This window comes from Egretta garzetta, unplaced genomic scaffold (assembly GCF_000687185.1).
Source record: "Egretta garzetta isolate BGI_Z169 unplaced genomic scaffold, ASM68718v1 scaffold191, whole genome shotgun sequence".
In the NCBI taxonomy this organism is placed as follows: domain Eukaryota; kingdom Metazoa; phylum Chordata; class Aves; order Pelecaniformes; family Ardeidae; genus Egretta; species Egretta garzetta.
Genome location: NW_009258676.1, coordinates 164,435 through 172,557, shown reverse-complemented (window position 1 = coordinate 172,557; position 8,123 = coordinate 164,435). Strand labels below are relative to the sequence as shown.

The 8,123-nt window shown below is 48.1% G+C and overlaps 1 protein-coding gene across 2 annotated transcripts in view; it reads left to right on the top strand.

The window, feature by feature from the left end:
* The first annotated feature begins 2,926 nt into the window (after nucleotides 1-2,926).
* The window catches only part of LOC118451665 (glycerol-3-phosphate dehydrogenase, mitochondrial-like), a 27,312-nt gene continuing 22,115 nt past the window's right edge, over nucleotides 2,927-8,123 (top strand). For both annotated transcript variants that reach the window (XM_035888653.1, XM_035888652.1), the window contains exon 1: nucleotides 2,927-2,939. The gene's annotated coding sequence lies outside the window, so the exon portion shown is untranslated. The remainder of the gene's footprint in view (nucleotides 2,940-8,123) is intronic.

The window sequence follows — 8,123 nt, the reverse complement described above, 5'->3', positions numbered from 1 at the left end:
TGCGGGGTCTGTGCCCGGGCGGGCGTGTGGCGACCCTGGCTTCACCGCTGAAGTTGCCCGTAGCGTAAATCCGCAGCAAACCCACCGTTACTGCCTCTCCTCCGGATCTCACTTTGGCAAAGTGCAGCAGGGGCCGGGGGCTCCCGGCCCCCTCCCCTCGCTTTTATTTAGGCTTTTGGGTGGAAGGGATGGCCCCTGTTTGGGTGTGTGGCTGTTCCGTGGAGGTAATGTAAAGCCCTCGGCACCTGTCCCGTGGGTCGGTGTTGCCATCCTGCTCGGGGGCTGAGCTCCCCACCAAGTCCCCGTCAGCGGGGATACAGCCCTAGTGTCCCATCTCCCTATGGACAGCTGGTTGCACGTGTGTAGGGATTGAGGTGTAACAAAACAGGGAGGTTTGCAGAACTCTCTCACTAGACCTTCTTCCTCTGACAGAGCTGGTAGAACACAGCATCTCCTCTTACTAAAAAAAAAAAGTGAATGCTGGGCAAAGAATAGCATAGCTGTAGTTATGGTGAACTTTGGGAAAGGAAAACGGTTGCTTCTCGCTTGCATTGAACGCTTTCCTGGGACTGATTCTGGGTGGGAGCGTATCGGTGTAACAAGTAGGTCCTAAACCTTTTTGAGTTCTTACTTCTTCTAACCAGCCACTTCAGTAAATGTTTGTAACCCCGTTGCTACAGGAAAAGATATAAATGTGTGTGTGTGGAGACCTGGAGTTTAAAATGGCCAGATCTCCAACCTGCTGAGCTTGCTCTACTATTTACTGTAAACTGGTAGTAAAGGCGCATTGAAAGCGAGCTTCTCTCCACCCGCTGCTAGGAAGCAGGGGCTCTCCCTCCTCCGCTCGGAAGTAGTTGCACTTTTCTTCTCTGCCCTGCTCCTTCACGCGCTTCCTAATGTCCCTCTACTGCTGTAAGAAGCCCTCACGTCGGAGAGCAGTGCCTGCCGCAGCTGCCCTGAGCTTTCTCGAGGAGCAAGGGCATGGAATGCACGGCAGGAGCCCATCTCCAGCCTCGCCAGGTTTCCAGCTACGTGCGTGGCAGCTGCGGAGGCAAGGGCTGCTTTCCCTTGAGAACTTGGAGCGCTGTGGACACAGGAGTCTGTTACCACTACGGACTCTTGCATTTGTCTTCTGGTGGTTCTCGGGTCCTGGCTAGACTCTGCCGTATGTCTTATTTTCATTCTCCGTGTTTGCAGTCTGCTTCTGTACTGACCTCCCTCTGAACCATGACTGTTCTTCTGTGATGGGGGTTCCACCCAGAAAGTTTCCCTGCGTGAGAGGTTTGCTCAAGTGTAATTACACTGACGTTGGCCTGTGGACTCTGAAGTCCCTTTGTAAGATGATCTTCTGACTGTGGATGAGAAGCAAGCTTGGAGAGGCAGCTGTTAGGAGCATGGCGTATTTTTAAGTCAAAGTTAATCAGACCTTTTCTCTTTCTCACTTACTCGTAGGTACGGTTCCTCAGAAATGCTTAGTGATGAGCAGTGACTGACGATTAGCTAGTAAAGACTTCAAGATCTTCAAGGGTTGATAGCCAAGGCAAAATCCAGTATTGGCTCTTCTATAATAGCAGTAAGCAGAATACTATTAATTTTAGCCATTTACCAGTTCTATTTAGTCTAACTTTGGATGAAAGTTTTGAGCAGGCATGTGTGTGCATGAAAAATCATACCCACGCTTTCTGTCTAATTTATAGTGTTACTTCGGTTGCGTGTATGTGGATATACACTTTGTTTTGCTTAATTATGTGTGTGTGCACATGTATGCATGCACGGGAGCATGGTAATAATAACTTTGTGAGCTAGGCCCTTATTACATACTCTAGTGTTTTCTCTAGCGATCCATTGCTACCTGGTGATGCCTCAGTAATAGAAATTTGGGAAGCTGGATGGATGTGGTAGGTTCAAAGGCCGTTAATGCAAACTAGTTTTCCAAATGAAAGCTCATACAGGTTCCTTTCTGCTACCCTGCTTTGTCTTCACACAAGTCTCTGCAAGCTTTATCAAATATTTAAAAGAAAGAAGTCAGTTTGCAATTATTATCTTCTACTTTCCCATGTAAGTATCTCGATGGTTTCAAAACAAGGGTTTGCATTTACAAGGAGCTCTGTTAAGCAACAGCTTGCTTTTATCATAGTGCTTGTTTACATGCTGGCAAACAGGACTTAAAGAATGATTTTACCTTTTCTCAAATGGCCCATGCTCAGTTGAAATCAGTGGTCTGATAGTCTAGTTGTATAAACTAGTTAATCTGTTTGTTGCTCAGCCTTCCGGTTGTAGTTTGAGCCTGCATTTTTTTGGAGATTAGCTTTACCGTCATGGGTGTGCCCTGTGTCTGATGTGAGCTGACAGACGTGAGCAGGACCGCCAGGTTCGGCCTCCAGAGGGGCGCAGATGGCCGGGCACAGGCCTGTCCCCTTCCTTGTTGGGCGCTCTTGGGAGGGTGGGAGGCGCTGGAAAGCTGGGTGCTGGCTAAAAAGGGAAACTAACACAAAATAAAAATAAGAGGCTGGAAAAAACGAATTCTGAAGCAGATGGGGCAAAAGTGGGAAGATGACCCTTTGAAGAAGGGAGGCCTCATGTGCTTCAGCTGCTCCATGGGTATTCGTGGGACCAGATTGGAGCTACTTGGGAGTAAATGATGCAGAGCACAGAGACCATGGGGGCTGTGTTCTCAGCGGCAGCTGTTGCGCTTTAGGGCTCCGCTGCAGCTGTGTCACAGCTCTTGCTAATGCAGAGGTAGCCTGTTTCTTCCCAAAAACATTATTTTAGAAAACCATTTTTATTACGTAATGAACCAAAACTGTGCTTACGGTATCATGGTATTGCTTCTAGAAACGTTTCGTATCCCTACCTAACTTCCTTTGAGCCAGGTTCCCAAGCGTGTGTGTAGCTCTGTCTCGAGAGGGGTTTCCAAATGCCAGATGAGCTCGCCCTGAGTTATATCCTGACAATGCTGACGGAGCCCAGGTTGTCGTTTCCCTGGTGGCTGGGTACAAAGTCTTAGACTGTGCCTTTTTTGCTTGGCAAAGTGTTTCTCAAACCAAGTGTTGATTCTGATTTCAAAATGGTATTGAATGCGTGCCCCTCCTCTGGGATTAGATTTGCATGTACTATCAGGTCTCAATCTTTATTCCTGTGTATAAAACTAGGCTACTTCCTTGACACACCTAAGCAATCACCTAATTTGTAGTTATTTTTTGAGCAGGTACCTGTTTGTGTATGCAGGTCTATGTCCCGTCTTGTAATAAGCAAAGCACCTTGTTTTTTAATCCTTTCTCCTTTAGCGTTTGGCTAGAAGGGGGAAGGAAACGGTGGATATAGGTCAGCGTTAGTATCGAGCTGAATTGGTAGGCTGTCTAATCAAATGTCTGCATTGAATGTGAGGGGAAGGAAGAATATCAGAAAAAAGGGGTGAACAGCTATAAATTAACTGTATCTAACAACACTTCTTTCTAATGATTGTAATTGGTTTATAGTATTTGCAAGTTTGAATTGCGCGTGTGGTGGGGTTTATGGCTGATAGAAACCCCCACCAATATAGAAAGCAAGAATGACTTTGAACTAATGAAGCTAAAGGCAATGTTGGTACAAGAACAAAAAAGTATGGAAATCCTCCTGCGTACATTTAGTCAGTAATCAGGCCGGAGGCTAGGTTTCCCCCTCCTTGGTGGCAGGTTTTAAGTAGTCTTTCAACAGGAGGGGAGGGAATTTAATGACTTTTATGTCAAAACTTGATAAACACATTATGATGTCTGTATGATGGGGAAAACTCGAAATGCTCATGGCCTCAGTGTTTCTTTGTATTCCTGTTAGTTCTTAGGTACAGTGCTTGGGATTACAGCCGTTGCTGTCTGTAAGTATTGCCTTATTCTCGCAAACATACTGGTTTCTCTGGCAAAATTATTGCTATCTGAAATCCCAAGGAAAATTTACAAATTGGACTTTGCCCCTTGTTAGCTGTAAGACATTTTTGGTTTTGTATGAGGGTTATGAAACAGAAGAAGAAAAAGTGGTGAGGGTAAAAATACAAGTAGTGGAAAAAGAAGCCGAAAAAGTTTGTTCCTTGTAGGATACAGCTTAAAGCAGTTGGGTATCATGTAGCGCTGGGTGGGAAGGTCTCGGTCACCCGAGAGCAGAAAGCAAATTGAGTAGTTTGGATCAGCAGGGACCCAGGGAAGGGATGAGGATAGTACGCCTATTTTGTGCTTTGTTTTTCCTTTATTTTTGTGCATGACAAGTGCTGCAACTACTTTTGGGCATGGTTGCCGAGCTAGTTGCCTGTCCTGGAGCGTGGGAAGGATTTTCCCCATATGGTAAACTGCTGCTTTGCTTCCACTTATTAGTGCAGGGTGGCCTGCGGGGTTTTCGGGTTTTGAGTTCTGTGTACAGGAACTTACAAATTTGTGGTGTGGTCTGAGGCTGAAAGGGACTTGTAACCCTGTGAGCTGTCTAGCTGTTGTGGGTTATGTTTCTGTGCTTGGTTGATGAGGTAGTTCTTGGATAATTACTTTAATTAAAGTGACGTAACTTGTGTTTAAGAACCCAAAGTAAGCATCAGAGGCTGTCGGAGAGGACCTGGAGGATGGACTCTGCCGTGGTGTTTCAGCCATGTTTTGCACCCACTGGAACTCTTTCTTGGTGTGTGGCTTCATTACAGCTATGGCTTACAGTAATGGCATGTGGGAGTCACGAGCGCGTGAGTCAGTGGCCCAGGCTTCTGCCGGTGAGGCAGATAACAAGCTTTGGTTGCCCTTCAAAGCGTGCTGCTTTGTTCTCTCGTCTGCTGTCCTTGCTGGCCAGGTAACAAGTCGGGCAGGGCAGCCGGTGAGGTGAGACCCGTTTCAGCCGAGGAGAGAGATGCTTGATGGCTGATAGCGCTGCAGGGGAAGCGTCTTCAGTTTGGGCTGGCTTAAGCTTTAATCACTTGCTTCTAAGATACTCGCTTTGGTTAATGCGGTCTGACACCCTATGTATTGACCACTTCAGTCTTGTTTGCTTTTAAAAAAAAAAAAAAAAAGCTATAGGAGAGCTGGTAGATGATCTTGTTAAGGGGGGTGCTAATGGGATTTTTTTCTGATTACATCCCCTTTTTCTCGTTACTTGGCCACTTCCTGCATTGCACACCCATAAACTGCCGGTAACGCACTCAGAATAAATAGTACAGCTTTAAACACTTACGGCAACTGCAGTAAGAATCCTACTTGTGGCCCGTCCCGCTGCTTTCTGTGCGCTGTCGCAGCAGCCACCTTTTAAGTAGTCCTGCAAGAAGGATCAAAAGCTGGATTAGAGGCAGCTGAGGGAAGCGACTTCAGCTGTCTGGAGAAGCAGAGGCAGCTCAAGACTCAGCTTGGCCTGGAGGGACATCGGTCTGGGGCTCTCATCATCCAGAACTTACCTGAGAAGCTTTTGGAAAGAAGGAGAAAGATGGAATTAGACAATGCCACTGTGCCAATGGCAAATTATGCAAACTGTAGTGGTGGTGATTATAAGTTTTCTATTTTTAAGTCTTGCATTGAGTGACTCACTTTATTAGATGTGTTCGTTTAAAATGGAATGTGAAGCACCCAGATTCCATGGTAATGGCCTCGTAAAGCACACAGATATACAACATAACAGATTGGATTTCTTCTCTTAATTTAACAGGTTTTGCGTCTCATACGCCATGTCTGATGGCAGCATACAGGGCGTCACACACTCCCATTGCTAATCTCCACAGTTTGTATCCATCTGTCTCTTCGCTTTTGCGAAAGTAGTCATCTTTCTTTGATCTCTTAACTCGCGGTTCTGCGGCTGAATTTTCCACCCGTCCCCTTCCCTCCCTCTTCCCTCATTCCTCTCATTCTTTCCCCGACTTTGGCAGTACGCTGCTTAGATCCAGCCTGATATCTTAATAGTTATAAAGCACTTGAGTAGGGCAATGTTGGCAACTGCAGCACTTCTTTTCCATCACCTGGCCTCCTCGGGTGGGAGCGGGACCCCTGGAAGGAGGCTGTGTGTGCTCGGGGCTGTCCAGTTACACAACTCAAATAAGATCCAGCCAAGCCTTGCAGCTACCTGGGCTGGGCCTTATGGGAAGTAAGGAAGGCAAGTCACTCCTAGGATTGATATCTGGCTAATGAGAACTGCGGGGTGGCAGATGTTTGTCGCATGGGGCACGCTATTCGGAAGCATCTCCTGAAGACGGGTGATGAAATCCCTTCTTTAAAAAAACAGGATGTAAGTTGCGTTCTGTATGCTTTTTGGTTTTTAAATGTGGGGCTGAACATGAGGCAGAAGAATCCTGCCTTTAAGGTGTGGATTAATGGATGAAGTGGAGCCCCTGCCCATGGTGCGGACTGTCCACGGTCTGTGAGCTTGTGAGGTTCACCCGGGGACCTCACCAAGGCAGGGTCACCAGTCACCGGCCTGGGCTCTGGAGTAGGAGCTTCCTATGGAAGCGACTGCTGCATCCTTCTTTACATCAAAGTAAGCACAACTCTGAACTGCTGGGTAAGAAATGTGCTGCGGGAGGGAGCGGTTCCTCCTGCGATGAAAGTTTGTATTAACTTTTGGAAACTGAAAGCATGAACTTGTCCTGATGAATCCTTTGTGTAGTTTCCGTGTCAAGTAACTTGTGCCTTTCCCCCCCCCGGCCTTTGTGTTCCCTTTCAAGTTTAAAGCCTATTTTTCCTTATCAGAAGTCCTTTCATAGCTGGAAGTTTGAGCTAATGTCCCCGTGAATCTTTACCAATACTCGCACGTTTCGCTGAGAAATGTTCCCTGTGGGTTCTTGAACTCCTTGGACGGATGGTGCTGTAGGCAGCACCCACCCCTCATGGCTTGTTGCTGGCTGCTCCCGGGCTCCTTGCTCCTGCCTGAGCTCATTCCAGAGCCTGTCGGGGACCTGGGCCCCCCCTCAAATCGGGGACAAGGGTCCAAAGGGTGCCATTTATGACCTGTATTGAAACCAAGGATAGGGCCTGAACATGCGGATTTACAGTGTCAGAAGGCACGTACAGCGTTAAAGCACTATACGCCCTTTGAGCCATTTTTAAAGGTGACTCAAAATATTGGTGTTATGGAAAGATGACTTACTGCTGACTGCATCACTTCACATGCTGTTTGCTGTTGTTATTTTCATTAAAATAAAATTCGGTTTCCATCACAAGCTATTGATCTCAGCTTGGAAGAGAGTCAAGTTTTATTACCTACTTGCAAAAGATGAGGGGTTTGTAAGTGCAGGCTCTTCTCCATGTACGTAGCGCTGTGCATGGCCTTTGTGGTAACTACGTGGACTGCATTCTCTTCCCCTTTCATCTCCTGCCCGCTGGTTTATCCTGCTTGGTGCCAACAGTGGCCTCTAGCAGCTCCTCTGGGACAGAACTTGAGGAAAAAAACCCCTGAATTGTACGTTTTAGAGAGCCTCCGATTTCTCTTTTTTCCTACTCGACCGTGCGCACGCTGGGGCAGTGCTTGAGCCACCCTCCTGCCGAGAGGAGACCTTGCTGCATGCCATCTCCCCCGTGCAGTGCAGCTCCTTTCAGAAGGAAGCCGGGGCGTTTGGGCAGGGAGGAGTTGCCATATGCTCTAGCAGGGCCCCACTGGAGGGTCCGGGGCAGAGCCTCGGCGTGGCACACAGCAGCCTGGCACGTATCCATCGCGCCTACGCCGGCTGTGCGACGGGGGCTCTGCCCGCCTGCGGTGCCAGCTAACGTCCCGAGCTCAGTTCAGCCTAACCCAAATACATCTGCTGCTGCCTCGCAGATACGGGCCTGCGGTTCCTAGGATGCAATTGAGTTGTTCTAGGTGTAAAAGCACCGTCTGCAGGCTTGAATGCCTGTCTGGCTTTGCGTTGGAGTGGCTTATGCTAAGCTGTATTTTCCTTTCTGTCCCTGAATAAGCATCTCTTACCGGTGGCGAGCAAGATTTATGTGGCGATTTGAGCAGCTGGTCTCCTGGGAGCGTTCCTTTCTCCGGAGGATTGCGTGTAATCTGGCTATCGGCTCGGAGCTAATGGCACGCGTCCCCGGCTGTCGGGCAGGCAGAGGGTAGCCCCTTACCGACTGCTGGCGGCTGGGGATAGAAATCCCTCTGGTATGGAGGGGGCCGGGCCTGCCGGGTGCTTTTTGTTTGGTGTTATC